Consider the following 20979-nt stretch of genomic DNA (forward strand, 5'->3'; position numbering starts at 1 on the left):
GACATTTCGCTGTCTCTTATGAGTGAGCGACACGTTGACTTTATATAGTGTACCAAGAATCGTCCCTTCGCTTACGGCCATACCAGCCTGAATACGCCCGATCTCGTCCGATCTCGGAAGCTAAGCAGGGTCGGGCCTGGTTAGTACTTGGATGGGAGACCGCCTGGGAATACCAGGTGCTGTAAGCTTTTTGCTCCGGTAGAGGGTTCTCTTGTGTCATGCATGGAGCAGAGCAACTGCCTTTTATTTATGGCCCTAATAATATTGTGTCTTTTTATTGGACTAAATGCAGTTTGTTAGTGCTTCCCTGCCCTGATCAAATCAAAGCAAATATTGGACGGTGCGTTTCCCTCAAAATGTAGGCAGTACATTCAGCATTTCTTTTTAGTCTAGGAGACTGTCAATGTGTGTAGTCCATTAGGGCCCAGTAAAATCCCTTCAATGTTTTGCCTGATTCCCCCAAAGTCCCCCTTTTCTCCGTTTACATTTCCCCGTTGACCGTTTGTCCCTGTTTCTGCAGGTTTTCAACCTCAAAAGTACACCTTTGTAATAGAAATATAACATGTTTGGATGTTCTATGTCCACGACATTGTTTAAAGCCTATCAGGAGACCACTTTTGAGGTCTGGGAAAAATGGAAGACATTTCGATTTTGGGGTGTAGTTACCCTTTAAACCCGAGTGTGCGCCAGGGAGAGACCTTTGTTTGGTTAAGCGGTGTTGCTGTAGCGCTCATGTGATTGCGGAGTTTGCAAAACAAATGGCCACTGGATTGACGCAAATAATCATGATATAATTCTGCCAGGCTGGCATAGGCTACTTTGCAGTTAACATTTAATTGAGAAGGTTTTGGGGGAAGCCTTTCCTTCTCTACCACAAGAAGGTTATCATTAGCCTCATCGCTAACGGCTACACAAAGTGTAGACATGCGCGCGCTCCGCACGAATGCGCACAGAAATTGGGCAGTCCTGTGCCGTTCCTGAAAGTTGCATGGAAAAACGAATCGCTGATGCATTTTGTTCAAGTCTTATGATTCACTTGGGCAAATGAATGCATTTTCTAACAAGTTGAAGGGATTTAATTGATTTCCTCCTTAGGTCAATACATTTTAGAATATTGTTGAATTTCGGTTTAATGTCTGGATTCCGTGACTCCGTGTGGGCGAGCCGTATTTTCTAGGGCCCTAGTCTATGAAGTTGTCATAAGTGTCAACATAGGATATGCCCTCTCTCCCCCCCCCGCCCACAAGAGTCAAATATAGGGCGTGGAAATGTAAGCAAGGTTTGAGCTTTTTCAGAGTGTGTCACAAAGTGGACATTTCGCTGTCTCTTATGAGTGAGCGACACGTTGACTTTATATAGTGTACCAAGAATCGTCCCTTCGCTTACGGCCATACCAGCCTGAATACGCCCGATCTCGTCCGATCTCGGAAGCTAAGCAGGGTCGGGCCTGGTTAGTACTTGGATGGGAGACCGCCTGGGAATACCAGGTGCTGTAAGCTTTTTGCTCCGGTAGAGGGTTCTCTTGTGTCATGCATGGAGCAGAGCAACTGCCTTTTATTTATGGCCCTAATAATATTGTGTCTTTTTATTGGACTAAATGCAGTTTGTTAGTGCTTCCCTGCCCTGATCAAATCAAAGCAAATATTGGACGGTGCGTTTCCCTCAAAATGTAGGCAGTACATTCAGCATTTCTTTTTAGTCTAGGAGACTGTCAATGTGTGTAGTCCATTAGGGCCCAGTAAAATCCCTTCAATGTTTTGCCTGATTCGCCCAAAGTCCCCCTTTTCTCCGTTTACATTTCCCCGTTGACCGTTTGTCCCTGTTTCTGCAGGTTTTCAACCTCAAAAGTACACCTTTGTAATAGAAATATAACACGTTTGGATGTTCTATGTCCACGACATTGTTTAAAGCCTATCAGGAGACCACTTTTGAGGTCTGGGAAAAATGGAAGACATTTCGATTTTGGGGTGTAGTTACCCTTTAAACCCGAGTGTGCGCCAGGGAGAGACCTTTGTTTGGTTAAGCGGTGTTGCTGTAGCGCTCATGTGATTGCGGAGTTTGCAAAACAAATGGCCACTGGATTGACGCAAATAATCATGATATAATTCTGCCAGGCTGGCATAGGCTACTTTGCAGTTAACATTTAATTGAGAAGGTTTTGGGGGAAGCCTTTCCTTCTCTACCACAAGAAGGTTATCATTAGCCTCATCGCTAACGGCTACACAAAGTGTAGACATGCGCGCGCTCCGCACGAATGCGCACAGAAATTGGGCAGTCCTGTGCCGTTCCTGAAAGTTGCATGGAAAAACGAATCGCTGATGCATTTTGTTCAAGTCTTATGATTCACTTGGGCAAATGAATGCATTTTCTAACAAGTTGAAGGGATTTAATTGATTTCCTCCTTAGGTCAATACATTTTAGAATATTGTTGAATTTCGGTTTAATGTCTGGATTCCGTGACTCCGTGTGGGCGAGCCGTATTTTCTAGGGCCCTAGTCTATGAAGTTGTCATAAGTGTCAACATAGGATATGCCCTCTTATCCCCCCCACAAGAGTCAAATATAGGGCCTGGAACTGTAAGCAAGGTTTGAGCTTTTTCAGAGTGTGTCACAAAGTGGACATTTCGCTGTCTCTTATGAGTGAGCGACACGTTGACTTTATATAGTGTACCAAGAATTGTCCCTTCGCTTACGGCCATACCAGCCTGAATACGCCCGATCTCGTCCGATCTCGGAAGCTAAGCAGGGTCGGGCCTGGTTAGTACTTGGATGGGAGACCGCCTGGGAATACCAGGTGCTGTAAGCTTTTTGCTCCGGTTGAGGGTTCTCTTGTGTCATGCATGGAGCAGAGCAACTGCCTTTTATTTATGGCCCTAATAATATTGTGTCTTTTTATTGGACTAAATGCAGTTTGTTAGTGCTTCCCTGCCCTGATCAAATCAAAGCAAATATTGGACGGTGCGTTTCCCTCAAAATGTAGGCAGTACATTCAGCATTTCTTTTTAGTCTAGGAGACTGTCAATGTGTGTAGTCCATTAGGGCCCAGTAAAATCCCTTCAATGTTTTGCCTGATTCGCCCAAAGTCCCCCTTTTCTCCGTTTACATTTCCCCGTTGACCGTTTGTCCCTGTTTCTGCAGGTTTTCAACCTCAAAAGTACACCTTTGTAATAGAAATATAACACGTTTGGATGTTCTATGTCCACGACATTGTTTAAAGCCTATCAGGAGACCACTTTTGAGGTCTGGGAAAAATGGAAGACATTTCGATTTTGGGGTGTAGTTACCCTTTAAACCCGAGTGTGCGCCAGGGAGAGACCTTTGTTTGGTTAAGCGGTGTTGCTGTAGCGCTCATGTGATTGCGGAGTTTGCAAAACAAATGGCCACTGGATTGACGCAAATAATCATGATATAATTCTGCCAGGCTGGCATAGGCTACTTTGCAGTTAACATTTAATTGAGAAGGTTTTGGGGGAAGCCTTTCCTTCTCTACCACAAGAAGGTTATCATTAGCCTCATCGCTAACGGCTACACAAAGTGTAGACATGCGCGCGCTCCGCACGAATGCGCACAGAAATTGGGCAGTCCTGTGCCGTTCCTGAAAGTTGCATGGAAAAACGAATCGCTGATGCATTTTGTTCAAGTCTTATGATTCACTTGGGCAAATGAATGCATTTTCTAACAAGTTGAAGGGATTTAATTGATTTCCTCCTTAGGTCAATACATTTTAGAATATTGTTGAATTTCGGTTTAATGTCTGGATTCCGTGACTCCGTGTGGGCGAGCCGTATTTTCTAGGGCCCTAGTCTATGAAGTTGTCATAAGTGTCAACATAGGATATGCCCTCTCTCCCCCCCCCCCCCCCGCCCACAAGAGTCAAATATAGGGCGTGGAAATGTAAGCAAGGTTTGAGCTTTTTCAGAGTGTGTCACAAAGTGGACATTTCGCTGTCTCTTATGAGTGAGCGACACGTTGACTTTATATAGTGTACCAAGAATTGTCCCTTCGCTTACGGCCATACCAGCCTGAATACGCCCGATCTCGTCCGATCTCGGAAGCTAAGCAGGGTCGGGCCTGGTTAGTACTTGGATGGGAGACCGCCTGGGAATACCAGGTGCTGTAAGCTTTTTGCTCCGGTTGAGGGTTCTCTTGTGTCATGCATGGAGCAGAGCAACTGCCTTTTATTTATGGCCCTAATAATATTGTGTCTTTTTATTGGACTAAATGCAGTTTGTTAGTGCTTCCCTGCCCTGATCAAATCAAAGCAAATATTGGACGGTGCGTTTCCCTCAAAATGTAGGCAGTACATTCAGCATTTCTTTTTAGTCTAGGAGACTGTCAATGTGTGTAGTCCATTAGGGCCCAGTAAAATCCCTTCAATGTTTTGCCTGATTCCCCCAAAGTCCCCCTTTTCTCCGTTTACATTTCCCCGTTGACCGTTTGTCCCTGTTTCTGCAGGTTTTCAACCTCAAAAGTACACCTTTGTAATAGAAATATAACACGTTTGGATGTTCTATGTCCACGACATTGTTTAAAGCCTATCAGGAGACCACTTTTGAGGTCTGGGAAAAATGGAAGACATTTCGATTTTGGGGTGTAGTTACCCTTTAAACCCGAGTGTGCGCCAGGGAGAGACCTTTGTTTGGTTAAGCGGTGTTGCTGTAGCGCTCATGTGATTGCGGAGTTTGCAAAACAAATGGCCACTGGATTGACGCAAATAATCATGATATAATTCTGCCAGGCTGGCATAGGCTACTTTGCAGTTAACATTTAATTGAGAAGGTTTTGGGGGAAGCCTTTCCTTCTCTACCACAAGAAGGTTATCATTAGCCTCATCGCTAACGGCTACACAAAGTGTAGACATGCGCGCGCTCCGCACGAATGCGCACAGAAATTGGGCAGTCCTGTGCCGTTCCTGAAAGTTGCATGGAAAAACGAATCGCTGATGCATTTTGTTCAAGTCTTATGATTCACTTGGGCAAATGAATGCATTTTCTAACAAGTTGAAGGGATTTAATTGATTTCCTCCTTAGGTCAATACATTTTAGAATATTGTTGAATTTCGGTTTAATGTCTGGATTCCGTGACTCCGTGTGGGCGAGCCGTATTTTCTAGGGCCCTAGTCTATGAAGTTGTCATAAGTGTCAACATAGGATATGCCCTCTTATCCCCCCCACAAGAGTCAAATATAGGGCCTGGAACTGTAAGCAAGGTTTGAGCTTTTTCAGAGTGTGTCACAAAGTGGACATTTCGCTGTCTCTTATGAGTGAGCGACACGTTGACTTTATATAGTGTACCAAGAATTGTCCCTTCGCTTACGGCCATACCAGCCTGAATACGCCCGATCTCGTCCGATCTCGGAAGCTAAGCAGGGTCGGGCCTGGTTAGTACTTGGATGGGAGACCGCCTGGGAATACCAGGTGCTGTAAGCTTTTTGCTCCGGTTGAGGGTTCTCTTGTGTCATGCATGGAGCAGAGCAACTGCCTTTTATTTATGGCCCTAATAATATTGTGTCTTTTTATTGGACTAAATGCAGTTTGTTAGTGCTTCCCTGCCCTGATCAAATCAAAGCAAATATTGGACGGTGCGTTTCCCTCAAAATGTAGGCAGTACATTCAGCATTTCTTTTTAGTCTAGGAGACTGTCAATGTGTGTAGTCCATTAGGGCCCAGTAAAATCCCTTCAATGTTTTGCCTGATTCGCCCAAAGTCCCCCTTTTCTCCGTTTACATTTCCCCGTTGACCGTTTGTCCCTGTTTCTGCAGGTTTTCAACCTCAAAAGTACACCTTTGTAATAGAAATATAACACGTTTGGATGTTCTATGTCCACGACATTGTTTAAAGCCTATCAGGAGACCACTTTTGAGGTCTGGGAAAAATGGAAGACATTTCGATTTTGGGGTGTAGTTACCCTTTAAACCCGAGTGTGCGCCAGGGAGAGACCTTTGTTTGGTTAAGCGGTGTTGCTGTAGCGCTCATGTGATTGCGGAGTTTGCAAAACAAATGGCCACTGGATTGACGCAAATAATCATGATATAATTCTGCCAGGCTGGCATAGGCTACTTTGCAGTTAACATTTAATTGAGAAGGTTTTGGGGGAAGCCTTTCCTTCTCTACCACAAGAAGGTTATCATTAGCCTCATCGCTAACGGCTACACAAAGTGTAGACACGCGCGCGCTCCGCACGAATGCGCACAGAAATTGGGCAGTCCTGTGCCGTTCCTGAAAGTTGCATGGAAAAACGAATCGCTGATGCATTTTGTTCAAGTCTTATGATTCACTTGGGCAAATGAATGCATTTTCTAACAAGTTGAAGGGATTTAATTGATTTCCTCCTTAGGTCAATACATTTTAGAATATTGTTGAATTTCGGTTTAATGTCTGGATTCCGTGACTCCGTGTGGGCGAGCCGTATTTTCTAGGGCCCTAGTCTATGAAGTTGTCATAAGTGTCAACATAGGATATGCCCTCTTATCCCCCCCACAAGAGTCAAATATAGGGCCTGGAACTGTAAGCAAGGTTTGAGCTTTTTCAGAGTGTGTCACAAAGTGGACATTTCGCTGTCTCTTATGAGTGAGCGACACGTTGACTTTATATAGTGTACCAAGAATTGTCCCTTCGCTTACGGCCATACCAGCCTGAATACGCCCGATCTCGTCCGATCTCGGAAGCTAAGCAGGGTCGGGCCTGGTTAGTACTTGGATGGGAGACCGCCTGGGAATACCAGGTGCTGTAAGCTTTTTGCTCCGGTTGAGGGTTCTCTTGTGTCATGCATGGAGCAGAGCAACTGCCTTTTATTTATGGCCCTAATAATATTGTGTCTTTTTATTGGACTAAATGCAGTTTGTTAGTGCTTCCCTGCCCTGATCAAATCAAAGCAAATATTGGACGGTGCGTTTCCCTCAAAATGTAGGCAGTACATTCAGCATTTCTTTTTAGTCTAGGAGACTGTCAATGTGTGTAGTCCATTAGGGCCCAGTAAAATCCCTTCAATGTTTTGCCTGATTCGCCCAAAGTCCCCCTTTTCTCCGTTTACATTTCCCCGTTGACCGTTTGTCCCTGTTTCTGCAGGTTTTCAACCTCAAAAGTACACCTTTGTAATAGAAATATAACACGTTTGGATGTTCTATGTCCACGACATTGTTTAAAGCCTATCAGGAGACCACTTTTGAGGTCTGGGAAAAATGGAAGACATTTCGATTTTGGGGTGTAGTTACCCTTTAAACCCGAGTGTGCGCCAGGGAGAGACCTTTGTTTGGTTAAGCGGTGTTGCTGTAGCGCTCATGTGATTGCGGAGTTTGCAAAACAAATGGCCACTGGATTGACGCAAATAATCATGATATAATTCTGCCAGGCTGGCATAGGCTACTTTGCAGTTAACATTTAATTGAGAAGGTTTTGGGGGAAGCCTTTCCTTCTCTACCACAAGAAGGTTATCATTAGCCTCATCGCTAACGGCTACACAAAGTGTAGACATGCGCGCGCTCCGCACGAATGCGCACAGAAATTGGGCAGTCCTGTGCCGTTCCTGAAAGTTGCATGGAAAAACGAATCGCTGATGCATTTTGTTCAAGTCTTATGATTCACTTGGGCAAATGAATGCATTTTCTAACAAGTTGAAGGGATTTAATTGATTTCCTCCTTAGGTCAATACATTTTAGAATATTGTTGAATTTCGGTTTAAAGTCTGGATTCCGTGACTCCGTGTGGGCGAGCCGTATTTTCTAGGGCCCTAGTCTATGAAGTTGTCATAAGTGTCAACATAGGATATGCCCTCTTATCCCCCCCACAAGAGTCAAATATAGGGCCTGGAACTGTAAGCAAGGTTTGAGCTTTTTCAGAGTGTGTCACAAAGTGGACATTTCGCTGTCTCTTATGAGTGAGCGACACGTTGACTTTATATAGTGTACCAAGAATTGTCCCTTCGCTTACGGCCATACCAGCCTGAATACGCCCGATCTCGGAAGCTAAGCAGGGTCGGGCCTGGTTAGTACTTGGATGGGAGACCGCCTGGGAATACCAGGTGCTGTAAGCTTTTTGCTCCGGTTGAGGGTTCTCTTGTGTCATGCATGGAGCAGAGCAACTGCCTTTTATTTATGGCCCTAATAATATTGTGTCTTTTTATTGGACTAAATGCAGTTTGTTAGTGCTTCCCTGCCCTGATCAAATCAAAGCAAATATTGGACGGTGCGTTTCCCTCAAAATGTAGGCAGTACATTCAGCATTTCTTTTTAGTCTAGGAGACTGTCAATGTGTGTAGTCCATTAGGGCCCAGTAAAATCCCTTCAATGTTTTGCCTGATTCGCCCAAAGTCCCCCTTTTCTCCGTTTACATTTCCCCGTTGACCGTTTGTCCCTGTTTCTGCAGGTTTTCAACCTCAAAAGTACACCTTTGTAATAGAAATATAACACGTTTGGATGTTCTATGTCCACGACATTGTTTAAAGCCTATCAGGAGACCACTTTTGAGGTCTGGGAAAAATGGAAGACATTTCGATTTTGGGGTGTAGTTACCCTTTAAACCCGAGTGTGCGCCAGGGAGAGACCTTTGTTTGGTTAAGCGGTGTTGCTGTAGCGCTCATGTGATTGCGGAGTTTGCAAAACAAATGGCCACTGGATTGACGCAAATAATCATGATATAATTCTGCCAGGCTGGCATAGGCTACTTTGCAGTTAACATTTAATTGAGAAGGTTTTGGGGGAAGCCTTTCCTTCTCTACCACAAGAAGGTTATCATTAGCCTCATCGCTAACGGCTACACAAAGTGTAGACACGCGCGCGCTCCGCACGAATGCGCACAGAAATTGGGCAGTCCTGTGCCGTTCCTGAAAGTTGCATGGAAAAACGAATCGCTGATGCATTTTGTTCAAGTCTTATGATTCACTTGGGCAAATGAATGCATTTTCTAACAAGTTGAAGGGATTTAATTGATTTCCTCCTTAGGTCAATACATTTTAGAATATTGTTGAATTTCGGTTTAATGTCTGGATTCCGTGACTCCGTGTGGGCGAGCCGTATTTTCTAGGGCCCTAGTCTATGAAGTTGTCATAAGTGTCAACATAGGATATGCCCTCTCTCCCCCCCCCCCCCCGCCCACAAGAGTCAAATATAGGGCGTGGAAATGTAAGCAAGGTTTGAGCTTTTTCAGAGTGTGTCACAAAGTGGACATTTCGCTGTCTCTTATGAGTGAGCGACACGTTGACTTTATATAGTGTACCAAGAATTGTCCCTTCGCTTACGGCCATACCAGCCTGAATACGCCCGATCTCGTCCGATCTCGGAAGCTAAGCAGGGTCGGGCCTGGTTAGTACTTGGATGGGAGACCGCCTGGGAATACCAGGTGCTGTAAGCTTTTTGCTCCGGTTGAGGGTTCTCTTGTGTCATGCATGGAGCAGAGCAACTGCCTTTTATTTATGGCCCTAATAATATTGTGTCTTTTTATTGGACTAAATGCAGTTTGTTAGTGCTTCCCTGCCCTGATCAAATCAAAGCAAATATTGGACGGTGCGTTTCCCTCAAAATGTAGGCAGTACATTCAGCATTTCTTTTTAGTCTAGGAGACTGTCAATGTGTGTAGTCCATTAGGGCCCAGTAAAATCCCTTCAATGTTTTGCCTGATTCCCCCAAAGTCCCCCTTTTCTCCGTTTACATTTCCCCGTTGACCGTTTGTCCCTGTTTCTGCAGGTTTTCAACCTCAAAAGTACACCTTTGTAATAGAAATATAACACGTTTGGATGTTCTATGTCCACGACATTGTTTAAAGCCTATCAGGAGACCACTTTTGAGGTCTGGGAAAAATGGAAGACATTTCGATTTTGGGGTGTAGTTACCCTTTAAACCCGAGTGTGCGCCAGGGAGAGACCTTTGTTTGGTTAAGCGGTGTTGCTGTAGCGCTCATGTGATTGCGGAGTTTGCAAAACAAATGGCCACTGGATTGACGCAAATAATCATGATATAATTCTGCCAGGCTGGCATAGGCTACTTTGCAGTTAACATTTAATTGAGAAGGTTTTGGGGGAAGCCTTTCCTTCTCTACCACAAGAAGGTTATCATTAGCCTCATCGCTAACGGCTACACAAAGTGTAGACATGCGCGCGCTCCGCACGAATGCGCACAGAAATTGGGCAGTCCTGTGCCGTTCCTGAAAGTTGCATGGAAAAACGAATCGCTGATGCATTTTGTTCAAGTCTTATGATTCACTTGGGCAAATGAATGCATTTTCTAACAAGTTGAAGGGATTTAATTGATTTCCTCCTTAGGTCAATACATTTTAGAATATTGTTGAATTTCGGTTTAATGTCTGGATTCCGTGACTCCGTGTGGGCGAGCCGTATTTTCTAGGGCCCTAGTCTATGAAGTTGTCATAAGTGTCAACATAGGATATGCCCTCTTATCCCCCCCACAAGAGTCAAATATAGGGCCTGGAACTGTAAGCAAGGTTTGAGCTTTTTCAGAGTGTGTCACAAAGTGGACATTTCGCTGTCTCTTATGAGTGAGCGACACGTTGACTTTATATAGTGTACCAAGAATTGTCCCTTCGCTTACGGCCATACCAGCCTGAATACGCCCGATCTCGTCCGATCTCGGAAGCTAAGCAGGGTCGGGCCTGGTTAGTACTTGGATGGGAGACCGCCTGGGAATACCAGGTGCTGTAAGCTTTTTGCTCCGGTTGAGGGTTCTCTTGTGTCATGCATGGAGCAGAGCAACTGCCTTTTATTTATGGCCCTAATAATATTGTGTCTTTTTATTGGACTAAATGCAGTTTGTTAGTGCTTCCCTGCCCTGATCAAATCAAAGCAAATATTGGACGGTGCGTTTCCCTCAAAATGTAGGCAGTACATTCAGCATTTCTTTTTAGTCTAGGAGACTGTCAATGTGTGTAGTCCATTAGGGCCCAGTAAAATCCCTTCAATGTTTTGCCTGATTCGCCCAAAGTCCCCCTTTTCTCCGTTTACATTTCCCCGTTGACCGTTTGTCCCTGTTTCTGCAGGTTTTCAACCTCAAAAGTACACCTTTGTAATAGAAATATAACACGTTTGGATGTTCTATGTCCACGACATTGTTTAAAGCCTATCAGGAGACCACTTTTGAGGTCTGGGAAAAATGGAAGACATTTCGATTTTGGGGTGTAGTTACCCTTTAAACCCGAGTGTGCGCCAGGGAGAGACCTTTGTTTGGTTAAGCGGTGTTGCTGTAGCGCTCATGTGATTGCGGAGTTTGCAAAACAAATGGCCACTGGATTGACGCAAATAATCATGATATAATTCTGCCAGGCTGGCATAGGCTACTTTGCAGTTAACATTTAATTGAGAAGGTTTTGGGGGAAGCCTTTCCTTCTCTACCACAAGAAGGTTATCATTAGCCTCATCGCTAACGGCTACACAAAGTGTAGACACGCGCGCGCTCCGCACGAATGCGCACAGAAATTGGGCAGTCCTGTGCCGTTCCTGAAAGTTGCATGGAAAAACGAATCGCTGATGCATTTTGTTCAAGTCTTATGATTCACTTGGGCAAATGAATGCATTTTCTAACAAGTTGAAGGGATTTAATTGATTTCCTCCTTAGGTCAATACATTTTAGAATATTGTTGAATTTCGGTTTAATGTCTGGATTCCGTGACTCCGTGTGGGCGAGCCGTATTTTCTAGGGCCCTAGTCTATGAAGTTGTCATAAGTGTCAACATAGGATATGCCCTCTTATCCCCCCCACAAGAGTCAAATATAGGGCCTGGAACTGTAAGCAAGGTTTGAGCTTTTTCAGAGTGTGTCACAAAGTGGACATTTCGCTGTCTCTTATGAGTGAGCGACACGTTGACTTTATATAGTGTACCAAGAATTGTCCCTTCGCTTACGGCCATACCAGCCTGAATACGCCCGATCTCGTCCGATCTCGGAAGCTAAGCAGGGTCGGGCCTGGTTAGTACTTGGATGGGAGACCGCCTGGGAATACCAGGTGCTGTAAGCTTTTTGCTCCGGTTGAGGGTTCTCTTGTGTCATGCATGGAGCAGAGCAACTGCCTTTTATTTATGGCCCTAATAATATTGTGTCTTTTTATTGGACTAAATGCAGTTTGTTAGTGCTTCCCTGCCCTGATCAAATCAAAGCAAATATTGGACGGTGCGTTTCCCTCAAAATGTAGGCAGTACATTCAGCATTTCTTTTTAGTCTAGGAGACTGTCAATGTGTGTAGTCCATTAGGGCCCAGTAAAATCCCTTCAATGTTTTGCCTGATTCGCCCAAAGTCCCCCTTTTCTCCGTTTACATTTCCCCGTTGACCGTTTGTCCCTGTTTCTGCAGGTTTTCAACCTCAAAAGTACACCTTTGTAATAGAAATATAACACGTTTGGATGTTCTATGTCCACGACATTGTTTAAAGCCTATCAGGAGACCACTTTTGAGGTCTGGGAAAAATGGAAGACATTTCGATTTTGGGGTGTAGTTACCCTTTAAACCCGAGTGTGCGCCAGGGAGAGACCTTTGTTTGGTTAAGCGGTGTTGCTGTAGCGCTCATGTGATTGCGGAGTTTGCAAAACAAATGGCCACTGGATTGACGCAAATAATCATGATATAATTCTGCCAGGCTGGCATAGGCTACTTTGCAGTTAACATTTAATTGAGAAGGTTTTGGGGGAAGCCTTTCCTTCTCTACCACAAGAAGGTTATCATTAGCCTCATCGCTAACGGCTACACAAAGTGTAGACACGCGCGCGCTCCGCACGAATGCGCACAGAAATTGGGCAGTCCTGTGCCGTTCCTGAAAGTTGCATGGAAAAACGAATCGCTGATGCATTTTGTTCAAGTCTTATGATTCACTTGGGCAAATGAATGCATTTTCTAACAAGTTGAAGGGATTTAATTGATTTCCTCCTTAGGTCAATACATTTTAGAATATTGTTGAATTTCGGTTTAATGTCTGGATTCCGTGACTCCGTGTGGGCGAGCCGTATTTTCTAGGGCCCTAGTCTATGAAGTTGTCATAAGTGTCAACATAGGATATGCCCTCTTATCCCCCCCACAAGAGTCAAATATAGGGCCTGGAACTGTAAGCAAGGTTTGAGCTTTTTCAGAGTGTGTCACAAAGTGGACATTTCGCTGTCTCTTATGAGTGAGCGACACGTTGACTTTATATAGTGTACCAAGAATTGTCCCTTCGCTTACGGCCATACCAGCCTGAATACGCCCGATCTCGTCCGATCTCGGAAGCTAAGCAGGGTCGGGCCTGGTTAGTACTTGGATGGGAGACCGCCTGGGAATACCAGGTGCTGTAAGCTTTTTGCTCCGGTTGAGGGTTCTCTTGTGTCATGCATGGAGCAGAGCAACTGCCTTTTATTTATGGCCCTAATAATATTGTGTCTTTTTATTGGACTAAATGCAGTTTGTTAGTGCTTCCCTGCCCTGATCAAATCAAAGCAAATATTGGACGGTGCGTTTCCCTCAAAATGTAGGCAGTACATTCAGCATTTCTTTTTAGTCTAGGAGACTGTCAATGTGTGTAGTCCATTAGGGCCCAGTAAAATCCCTTCAATGTTTTGCCTGATTCGCCCAAAGTCCCCCTTTTCTCCGTTTACATTTCCCCGTTGACCGTTTGTCCCTGTTTCTGCAGGTTTTCAACCTCAAAAGTACACCTTTGTAATAGAAATATAACACGTTTGGATGTTCTATGTCCACGACATTGTTTAAAGCCTATCAGGAGACCACTTTTGAGGTCTGGGAAAAATGGAAGACATTTCGATTTTGGGGTGTAGTTACCCTTTAAACCCGAGTGTGCGCCAGGGAGAGACCTTTGTTTGGTTAAGCGGTGTTGCTGTAGCGCTCATGTGATTGCGGAGTTTGCAAAACAAATGGCCACTGGATTGACGCAAATAATCATGATATAATTCTGCCAGGCTGGCATAGGCTACTTTGCAGTTAACATTTAATTGAGAAGGTTTTGGGGGAAGCCTTTCCTTCTCTACCACAAGAAGGTTATCATTAGCCTCATCGCTAACGGCTACACAAAGTGTAGACATGCGCGCGCTCCGCACGAATGCGCACAGAAATTGGGCAGTCCTGTGCCGTTCCTGAAAGTTGCATGGAAAAACGAATCGCTGATGCATTTTGTTCAAGTCTTATGATTCACTTGGGCAAATGAATGCATTTTCTAACAAGTTGAAGGGATTTAATTGATTTCCTCCTTAGGTCAATACATTTTAGAATATTGTTGAATTTCGGTTTAAAGTCTGGATTCCGTGACTCCGTGTGGGCGAGCCGTATTTTCTAGGGCCCTAGTCTATGAAGTTGTCATAAGTGTCAACATAGGATATGCCCTCTTATCCCCCCCACAAGAGTCAAATATAGGGCCTGGAACTGTAAGCAAGGTTTGAGCTTTTTCAGAGTGTGTCACAAAGTGGACATTTCGCTGTCTCTTATGAGTGAGCGACACGTTGACTTTATATAGTGTACCAAGAATTGTCCCTTCGCTTACGGCCATACCAGCCTGAATACGCCCGATCTCGTCCGATCTCGGAAGCTAAGCAGGGTCGGGCCTGGTTAGTACTTGGATGGGAGACCGCCTGGGAATACCAGGTGCTGTAAGCTTTTTGCTCCGGTTGAGGGTTCTCTTGTGTCATGCATGGAGCAGAGCAACTGCCTTTTATTTATGGCCCTAATAATATTGTGTCTTTTTATTGGACTAAATGCAGTTTGTTAGTGCTTCCCTGCCCTGATCAAATCAAAGCAAATATTGGACGGTGCGTTTCCCTCAAAATGTAGGCAGTACATTCAGCATTTCTTTTTAGTCTAGGAGACTGTCAATGTGTGTAGTCCATTAGGGCCCAGTAAAATCCCTTCAATGTTTTGCCTGATTCGCCCAAAGTCCCCCTTTTCTCCGTTTACATTTCCCCGTTGACCGTTTGTCCCTGTTTCTGCAGGTTTTCAACCTCAAAAGTACACCTTTGTAATAGAAATATAACACGTTTGGATGTTCTATGTCCACGACATTGTTTAAAGCCTATCAGGAGACCACTTTTGAGGTCTGGGAAAAATGGAAGACATTTCGATTTTGGGGTGTAGTTACCCTTTAAACCCGAGTGTGCGCCAGGGAGAGACCTTTGTTTGGTTAAGCGGTGTTGCTGTAGCGCTCATGTGATTGCGGAGTTTGCAAAACAAATGGCCACTGGATTGACGCAAATAATCATGATATAATTCTGCCAGGCTGGCATAGGCTACTTTGCAGTTAACATTTAATTGAGAAGGTTTTGGGGGAAGCCTTTCCTTCTCTACCACAAGAAGGTTATCATTAGCCTCATCGCTAACGGCTACACAAAGTGTAGACATGCGCGCGCTCCGCACGAATGCGCACAGAAATTGGGCAGTCCTGTGCCGTTCCTGAAAGTTGCATGGAAAAACGAATCGCTGATGCATTTTGTTCAAGTCTTATGATTCACTTGGGCAAATGAATGCATTTTCTAACAAGTTGAAGGGATTTAATTGATTTCCTCCTTAGGTCAATACATTTTAGAATATTGTTGAATTTCGGTTTAATGTCTGGATTCCGTGACTCCGTGTGGGCGAGCCGTATTTTCTAGGGCCCTAGTCTATGAAGTTGTCATAAGTGTCAACATAGGATATGCCCTCTTATCCCCCCCACAAGAGTCAAATATAGGGCCTGGAACTGTAAGCAAGGTTTGAGCTTTTTCAGAGTGTGTCACAAAGTGGACATTTCGCTGTCTCTTATGAGTGAGCGACACGTTGACTTTATATAGTGTACCAAGAATTGTCCCTTCGCTTACGGCCATACCAGCCTGAATACGCCCGATCTCGTCCGATCTCGGAAGCTAAGCAGGGTCGGGCCTGGTTAGTACTTGGATGGGAGACCGCCTGGGAATACCAGGTGCTGTAAGCTTTTTGCTCCGGTAGAGGGTTCTCTTGTGTCATGCATGGAGCAGAGCAACTGCCTTTTATTTATGGCCCTAATAATATTGTGTCTTTTTATTGGACTAAATGCAGTTTGTTAGTGCTTCCCTGCCCTGATCAAATCAAAGCAAATATTGGACGGTGCGTTTCCCTCAAAATGTAGGCAGTACATTCAGCATTTCTTTTTAGTCTAGGAGACTGTCAATGTGTGTAGTCCATTAGGGCCCAGTAAAATCCCTTCAATGTTTTGCCTGATTCGCCCAAAGTCCCCCTTTTCTCCGTTTACATTTCCCCGTTGACCGTTTGTCCCTGTTTCTGCAGGTTTTCAACCTCAAAAGTACACCTTTGTAATAGAAATATAACACGTTTGGATGTTCTATGTCCACGACATTGTTTAAAGCCTATCAGGAGACCACTTTTGAGGTCTGGGAAAAATGGAAGACATTTCGATTTTGGGGTGTAGTTACCCTTTAAACCCGAGTGTGCGCCAGGGAGAGACCTTTGTTTGGTTAAGCGGTGTTGCTGTAGCGCTCATGTGATTGCGGAGTTTGCAAAACAAATGGCCACTGGATTGACGCAAATAATCATGATATAATTCTGCCAGGCTGGCATAGGCTACTTTGCAGTTAACATTTAATTGAGAAGGTTTTGGGGGAAGCCTTTCCTTCTCTACCACAAGAAGGTTATCATTAGCCTCATCGCTAACGGCTACACAAAGTGTAGACACGCGCGCGCTCCGCACGAATGCGCACAGAAATTGGGCAGTCCTGTGCCGTTCCTGAAAGTTGCATGGAAAAACGAATCGCTGATGCATTTTGTTCAAGTCTTATGATTCACTTGGGCAAATGAATGCATTTTCTAACAAGTTGAAGGGATTTAATTGATTTCCTCCTTAGGTCAATACATTTTAGAATATTGTTGAATTTCGGTTTAATGTCTGGATTCCGTGACTCCGTGTGGGCGAGCCGTATTTTCTAGGGCCCTAGTCTATGAAGTTGTCATAAGTGTCAACATAGGATATGCCCTCTCTCCCCCCCCCCCCCCCCCCGCCCACAAGAGTCAAATATAGGGCGTGGAAATGTAAGCAAGGTTTGAGCTTTTTCAGAGTGTGTCACAAAGTGGACATTTCGCTGTCTCTTATGAGTGAGCGACACGTTGACTTTATATAGTGTACCAAGAATCGTCCCTTCGCTTACGGCCATACCAGCCTGAATACGCCCGATCTCGTCCGATCTCGGAAGCTAAGCAGGGTCGGGCCTGGTTAGTACTTGGATGGGAGACCGCCTGGGAATACCAGGTGCTGTAAGCTTTTTGCTCCGGTTGAGGGTTCTCTTGTGTCATGCATGGAGCAGAGCAACTGCCTTTTATTTATGGCCCTAATAATATTGTGTCTTTTTATTGGACTAAATGCAGTTTGTTAGTGCTTCCCTGCCCTGATCAAATCAAAGCAAATATTGGACGGTGCGTTTCCCTCAAAATGTAGGCAGTACATTCAGCATTTCTTTTTAGTCTAGGAGACTGTCAATGTGTGTAGTCCATTAGGGCCCAGTAAAATCCCTTCAATGTTTTGCCTGATTCCCCCAAAGTCCCCCTTTTCTCCGTTTACATTTCCCCGTTGACCGTTTGTCCCTGTTTCTGCAGGTTTTCAACCTCAAAAGTACACCTTTGTAATAGAAATATAACACGTTTGGATGTTCTATGTCCACGACATTGTTTAAAGCCTATCAGGAGACCACTTTTGAGGTCTGGGAAAAATGGAAGACATTTCGATTTTGGGGTGTAGTTACCCTTTAAACCCGAGTGTGCGCCAGGGAGAGACCTTTGTTTGGTTAAGCGGTGTTGCTGTAGCGCTCATGTGATTGCGGAGTTTGCAAAACAAATGGCCACTGGATTGACGCAAATAATCATGATATAATTCTGCCAGGCTGGCATAGGCTACTTTGCAGTTAACATTTAATTGAGAAGGTTTTGGGGGAAGCCTTTCCTTCTCTACCACAAGAAGGTTATCATTAGCCTCATCGCTAACGGCTACACAAAGTGTAGACACGCGCGCGCTCCGCACGAATGCGCACAGAAATTGGGCAGTCCTGTGCCGTTCCTGAAAGTTGCATGGAAAAACGAATCGCTGATGCATTTTGTTCAAGTCTTATGATTCACTTGGGCAAATGAATGCATTTTCTAACAAGTTGAAGGGATTTAATTGATTTCCTCCTTAGGTCAATACATTTTAGAATATTGTTGAATTTCGGTTTAATGTCTGGATTCCGTGACTCCGTGTGGGCGAGCCGTATTTTCTAGGGCCCTAGTCTATGAAGTTGTCATAAGTGTCAACATAGGATATGCCCTCTTATCCCCCCCACAAGAGTCAAATATAGGGCCTGGAACTGTAAGCAAGGTTTGAGCTTTTTCAGAGTGTGTCACAAAGTGGACATTTCGCTGTCTCTTATGAGTGAGCGACACGTTGACTTTATATAGTGTACCAAGAATTGTCCCTTCGCTTACGGCCATACCAGCCTGAATACGCCCGATCTCGTCCGATCTCGGAAGCTAAGCAGGGTCGGGCCTGGTTAGTACTTGGATGGGAGACCGCCTGGGAATACCAGGTGCTGTAAGCTTTTTGCTCCGGTTGAGGGTTCTCTTGTGTCATGCATGGAGCAGAGCAACTGCCTTTTATTTATGGCCCTAATAATATTGTGTCTTTTTATTGGACTAAATGCAGTTTGTTAGTGCTTCCCTGCCCTGATCAAATCAAAGCAAATATTGGACGGTGCGTTTCCCTCAAAATGTAGGCAGTACATTCAGCATTTCTTTTTAGTCTAGGAGACTGTCAATGTGTGTAGTCCATTAGGGCCCAGTAAAATCCCTTCAATGTTTTGCCTGATTCGCCCAAAGTCCCCCTTTTCTCCGTTTACATTTCCCCGTTGACCGTTTGTCCCTGTTTCTGCAGGTTTTCAACCTCAAAAGTACACCTTTGTAATAGAAATATAACACGTTTGGATGTTCTATGTCCACGACATTGTTTAAAGCCTATCAGGAGACCACTTTTGAGGTCTGGGAAAAATGGAAGACATTTCGATTTTGGGGTGTAGTTACCCTTTAAACCCGAGTGTGCGCCAGGGAGAGACCTTTGTTTGGTTAAGCGGTGTTGCTGTAGCGCTCATGTGATTGCGGAGTTTGCAAAACAAATGGCCACTGGATTGACGCAAATAATCATGATATAATTCTGCCAGGCTGGCATAGGCTACTTTGCAGTTAACATTTAATTGAGAAGGTTTTGGGGGAAGCCTTTCCTTCTCTACCACAAGAAGGTTATCATTAGCCTCATCGCTAACGGCTACACAAAGTGTAGACATGCGCGCGCTCCGCACGAATGCGCACAGAAATTGGGCAGTCCTGTGCCGTTCCTGAAAGTTGCATGGAAAAACGAATCGCTGATGCATTTTGTTCAAGTCTTATGATTCACTTGGGCAAATGAATGCATTTTCTAACAAGTTGAAGGGATTTAATTGATTTCCTCCTTAGGTCAATACATTTTAGAATATTGTTGAATTTCGGTTTAAAGTCTGGATTCCGTGACTCCGTGTGGGCGAGCCGTATTTTCTAGGGCCCTAGTCTATGAAGTTGTCATAAGTGTCAACATAGGATATGCCCTCTTATCCCCCCCACAAGAGTCAAATATAGGGCCTGGAACTGTAAGCAAGGTTTGAGCTTTTTCAGAGTGTGTCACAAAGTGGACATTTCGCTGTCTCTTATGAGTGAGCGACACGTTGACTTTATATAGTGTACCAAGAATTGTCCCTTCGCTTACGGCCATACCAGCCTGAATACGCCCGATCTCGTCCGATCTCGGAAGCTAAGCAGGGTCGGGCCTGGTTAGTACTTGGATGGGAGACCGCCTGGGAATACCAGGTGCTGTAAGCTTTTTGCTCCGGTTGAGGGTTCTCTTGTGTCATGCATGGAGCAGAGCAACTGCCTTTTATTTATGGCCCTAATAATATTGTGTCTTTTTATTGGACTAAATGCAGTTTGTTAGTGCTTCCCTGCCCTGATCAAATCAAAGCAAATATTGGACGGTGCGTTTCCCTCAAAATGTAGGCAGTACATTCAGCATTTCTTTTTAGTCTAGGAGACTGTCAATGTGTGTAGTCCATTAGGGCCCAGTAAAATCCCTTCAATGTTTTGCCTGATTCCCCCAAAGTCCCCCTTTTCTCCGTTTACATTTCCCCGTTGACCGTTTGTCCCTGTTTCTGCAGGTTTTCAACCTCAAAAGTACACCTTTGTAATAGAAATATAACACGTTTGGATGTTCTATGTCCACGACATTGTTTAAAGCCTATCAGGAGACCACTTTTGAGGTCTGGGAAAAATGGAAGACATTTCGATTTTGGGGTGTAGTTACCCTTTAAACCCGAGTGTGCGCCAGGGAGAGACCTTTGTTTGGTTAAGCGGTGTTGCTGTAGCGCTCATGTGATTGCGGAGTTTGCAAAACAAATGGCCACTGGATTGACGCAAATAATCATGATATAATTCTGCCAGGCTGGCATAGGCTACTTTGCAGTTAACATTTAATTGAGAAGGTTTTGGGGGAAGCCTTTCCTTCTCTACCACAAGAAGGTTATCATTAGCCTCATCGCTAACGGCTACACAAAGTGTAGACACGCGCGCGCTCCGCACGAATGCGCACAGAAATTGGGCAGTCCTGTGCCGTTCCTGAAAGTTGCATGGAAAAACGAATCGCTGATGCATTTTGTTCAAGTCTTATGATTCACTTGGGCAAATGAATGCATTTTCTAACAAGTTGAAGGGATTTAATTGATTTCCTCCTTAGGTCAATACATTTTAGAATATTGTTGAATTTCGGTTTAATGTCTGGATTCCGTGACTCCGTGTGGGCGAGCCGTATTTTCTAGGGCCCTAGTCTATGAAGTTGTCATAAGTGTCAACATAGGATATGCCCTCTTATCCCCCCCACAAGAGTCAAATATAGGGCCTGGAACTGTAAGCAAGGTTTGAGCTTTTTCAGAGTGTGTCACAAAGTGGACATTTCGCTGTCTCTTATGAGTGAGCGACACGTTGACTTTATATAGTGTAC

The 20979-nt window shown here is 44.6% G+C and overlaps 15 non-coding genes and 1 pseudogene across 15 annotated transcripts; all 16 read left to right on the forward strand.

Moving 5' to 3' along the window:
- The first annotated feature begins 69 nt into the window (after positions 1–69).
- Positions 70–188, forward strand: LOC145879906 (5S ribosomal RNA). Its single transcript, XR_014392793.1, has one exon. It is a non-coding gene; the product is annotated as a 5S ribosomal RNA (ribosomal RNA).
- Positions 189–1380: 1192 nt separating this feature from the next.
- LOC145879912 (5S ribosomal RNA) lies at positions 1381–1499 on the forward strand. The gene has a single exon (XR_014392798.1). It is a non-coding gene; the product is annotated as a 5S ribosomal RNA (ribosomal RNA).
- A 1187-nt stretch (positions 1500–2686) lies between these two features.
- On the forward strand, positions 2687–2805 carry LOC145879916 (5S ribosomal RNA). The gene has a single exon (XR_014392802.1). It is a non-coding gene; the product is annotated as a 5S ribosomal RNA (ribosomal RNA).
- A 1198-nt stretch (positions 2806–4003) lies between these two features.
- On the forward strand, positions 4004–4122 carry LOC145879919 (5S ribosomal RNA). The gene has a single exon (XR_014392805.1). It is a non-coding gene; the product is annotated as a 5S ribosomal RNA (ribosomal RNA).
- A 1187-nt stretch (positions 4123–5309) lies between these two features.
- Positions 5310–5428, forward strand: LOC145879896 (5S ribosomal RNA). The gene has a single exon (XR_014392783.1). It is a non-coding gene; the product is annotated as a 5S ribosomal RNA (ribosomal RNA).
- A 1187-nt stretch (positions 5429–6615) lies between these two features.
- Positions 6616–6734, forward strand: LOC145879899 (5S ribosomal RNA). Its single transcript, XR_014392786.1, has one exon. It is a non-coding gene; the product is annotated as a 5S ribosomal RNA (ribosomal RNA).
- A 1187-nt stretch (positions 6735–7921) lies between these two features.
- Positions 7922–8030, forward strand: LOC145879902 (uncharacterized; annotated as a pseudogene).
- Positions 8031–9227: 1197 nt separating this feature from the next.
- On the forward strand, positions 9228–9346 carry LOC145879901 (5S ribosomal RNA). The gene has a single exon (XR_014392788.1). It is a non-coding gene; the product is annotated as a 5S ribosomal RNA (ribosomal RNA).
- Positions 9347–10533: 1187 nt separating this feature from the next.
- LOC123743566 (5S ribosomal RNA) lies at positions 10534–10652 on the forward strand. The gene has a single exon (XR_006770422.1). It is a non-coding gene; the product is annotated as a 5S ribosomal RNA (ribosomal RNA).
- A 1187-nt stretch (positions 10653–11839) lies between these two features.
- Positions 11840–11958, forward strand: LOC145879903 (5S ribosomal RNA). The gene has a single exon (XR_014392789.1). It is a non-coding gene; the product is annotated as a 5S ribosomal RNA (ribosomal RNA).
- Positions 11959–13145: 1187 nt separating this feature from the next.
- On the forward strand, positions 13146–13264 carry LOC123743651 (5S ribosomal RNA). The gene has a single exon (XR_006770507.1). It is a non-coding gene; the product is annotated as a 5S ribosomal RNA (ribosomal RNA).
- A 1187-nt stretch (positions 13265–14451) lies between these two features.
- Positions 14452–14570, forward strand: LOC123743607 (5S ribosomal RNA). The gene has a single exon (XR_006770463.1). It is a non-coding gene; the product is annotated as a 5S ribosomal RNA (ribosomal RNA).
- A 1187-nt stretch (positions 14571–15757) lies between these two features.
- On the forward strand, positions 15758–15876 carry LOC145879905 (5S ribosomal RNA). Its single transcript, XR_014392792.1, has one exon. It is a non-coding gene; the product is annotated as a 5S ribosomal RNA (ribosomal RNA).
- A 1201-nt stretch (positions 15877–17077) lies between these two features.
- LOC123743673 (5S ribosomal RNA) lies at positions 17078–17196 on the forward strand. Its single transcript, XR_006770529.1, has one exon. It is a non-coding gene; the product is annotated as a 5S ribosomal RNA (ribosomal RNA).
- Positions 17197–18383: 1187 nt separating this feature from the next.
- LOC123743572 (5S ribosomal RNA) lies at positions 18384–18502 on the forward strand. Its single transcript, XR_006770428.1, has one exon. It is a non-coding gene; the product is annotated as a 5S ribosomal RNA (ribosomal RNA).
- A 1187-nt stretch (positions 18503–19689) lies between these two features.
- LOC123743582 (5S ribosomal RNA) lies at positions 19690–19808 on the forward strand. The gene has a single exon (XR_006770438.1). It is a non-coding gene; the product is annotated as a 5S ribosomal RNA (ribosomal RNA).
- The last annotated feature ends 1171 nt before the right edge of the window (positions 19809–20979 follow it).

Source organism: Salmo salar, chromosome 06 (assembly GCF_965601325.2).
Source record: "Salmo salar chromosome 06, fSalSal1, whole genome shotgun sequence".
Taxonomy (NCBI): Eukaryota; Metazoa; Chordata; class Actinopteri; order Salmoniformes; family Salmonidae; genus Salmo; species Salmo salar.